The sequence below is a fragment of the Cupressus sempervirens genome, chromosome 3 (assembly GCF_028749045.1).
Source record: "Cupressus sempervirens isolate cs-2001-9-10 chromosome 3, ASM2874904v1, whole genome shotgun sequence".
Taxonomy (NCBI): domain Eukaryota; kingdom Viridiplantae; phylum Streptophyta; class Pinopsida; order Cupressales; family Cupressaceae; genus Cupressus; species Cupressus sempervirens.
The window spans coordinates 408866737-408868990 of NC_143120.1; the positions used below are offsets into that span (position 1 = coordinate 408866737).

At 30.7% G+C, this 2254-nt stretch overlaps 1 non-coding gene across 1 annotated transcript; it reads right to left on the reverse strand.

Annotated features, from left to right (window-relative positions):
• Positions 1–656: 656 nt before the first annotated feature.
• TRNAT-AGU (transfer RNA threonine (anticodon AGU)) lies at positions 657–730 on the reverse strand. The gene has a single exon. It is a non-coding gene; the product is annotated as a tRNA-Thr (tRNA).
• Positions 731–2254: the final 1524 nt, after the last annotated feature.

A 2254-nucleotide genomic window follows, 5' to 3' on the forward strand; every position in this document is an offset into this window, starting at 1 on the left:
CCACAAAAATGCACTTCCTTTACATTACTTTTTAAAACTTCTAAAAAAATTCTAAGTCCTCTCCTTTGTAAGGAAGTGTATTTTCGTAGCTGTATAGATGTTGCCACCCCTTTTGACATAACTAGCCAGAAGTCGGGGCAGACTGACTAATCTGGAGGAGCCAAGTTATCCCGTGTAGAGGCTACCATTAACAGCCAAAATCAAGTTGTGGAGCTCAAATCGGAACAGTGAAAATCTCCAGAGTTAAGAGAGTGGGAAAGAGATTTCGGCTTCCTATTATTATTAAGTCTCACTATAATCGTTGTTTTCTTTAAAATTGTTGCACTACATTGAACTGCATTATTTATCACTATATATCTGCCTCTTTGAAGCAATAGGCAGTTGAATTGGATTATTTACCATTATATCTGTCTATTTTAAACAATGAGCAGGGACTCCAGCTGCACATTCAGAAACAATAATGCCAGAAAATCAAATATATGAGGAGGTTTATTAGCATTTCTGGAAAAGCTGCACTACTACCATTTCCCATGATTGTTTTGTCTGCAACAACAGAACGATGACAAAATTCCACTACCACCATTTCCCATAATTGTTTTGTCTGCAACAACAGAAAGATGACAATTTATTTTGTCTGCAAGAAAGATTATGACAGTTGCTTTCAATGAGAATTGAACTCATGACCTCCCGCTTACTAAACGGGTGCTCTAGCCAACTGAGCTATGAAAGCATGCTTTCAAAACTATATGCTTGTGGTTCCAAAAGACAGAATTTATACAGTAGCTGTATGTGGCCTGTATCTCTAGCCATTAAAGGAAAATTTCTTAAATCTCCTGTCAAAGTAGGGGGGATGGATAAGACATAAGGTGGAAGCATGAAGGATTGCACGTTGGAATCATTAATATGGTAGTGGAGATTAATTTCAACAATTTAAGATACCAGTTTTCCTTTCTGTAGCATGCATATTTTTTTCTTAATAGATCAAATTGGTTCTTTAGACAGTACTTTTGTTAAAGTTTGATACTTCAATTTGATTCTTTTATATAGTTTTTAAAATTTCTTTTCGATTATAAATTATAAATTTCAACTCAAAAATTATATTGGATTTATTTGATTGAATTGTGTTCTTAATGACATTCATGAGACCATTTGTCTAAGGGATCAAAAGAACTAGTGTCTTGTAATTTCTCCAAATTGTTCCTTTTGTTGTGAATCCTTATTAGAAAGTTAGCTGCCTTGTGTAACCTTACCTCTTCAAAAGTTCCTTCATGTCCCTCTATTTGCTGTTGATGTCTTCAAATGTAACTCATCCCAAGAATATTGATTGCGACCTATTTTTTAGGGAATGTTTTGGAGTTGTGATTTCCAAGCATGATTAAATGTGAAAAAACACAACTCTCCACCCTACCAAGGGAAGGACTAATAATTTCATAAAATTATAATACATAAGCAATTTATTATGTACATCACTTATATTATATGTTTAAAGGAAAAATGGTTTTATATTTAATTGACAACCTTAATCTGGTTTGTTTGTAGTTAAGAGATGTTCTAAGTAGTATTTTAGTTTTATTTTTGAGGAATTTTTTAATCCATAGTATCGTTTTAGTGAGCAATATGTGAGCACAAATCTTAAAGTTAACTTGGTTTTATCCCTTTCTCATTCAAAACTATGCACTCATCAAGACTAAATCCCTATTTTACTTACTAAGAATCTTTAGACTTCATTGATAAACCAAAGGTCCACCTTTTTGAAATTATGTAGTGATAAATGGTACGCATTTGTATTAAGACTGGTTTTTTCCCAAATCTTTATCTATTTGTATGTTCATGTGTTTCTATATGTCTATTCTTATTTTGATTGTCTTTAGACTAGCAAAATTATATTTACAGATCTGCACATCTTACATTAATTCAAAGATTCATTCAAATTCTTTTTGTGATATTTAGAATTGATAGTACAATCTAAGTCTAATTAGAAATCATTTTTTCAAATTTTAATTGTTGAGTGTCACCATTTTCTTAGAACTGTAAAGAATTAACTTATTGTATTTTAATATTTAAAGACATCCATATAAATATTAAATTTATTATTATGCAATTTAAAGACATTCATTTGAACAATAGTCAAACAATTATAAAATAATAATTTATATAAATAAGAACTATTTAAAACTTTTCAATCTGAACTTTTTTTACACGATACTTTGTATACTTAATTTGTATGTTTTCTCATTGTTTCTAATCTCTATCA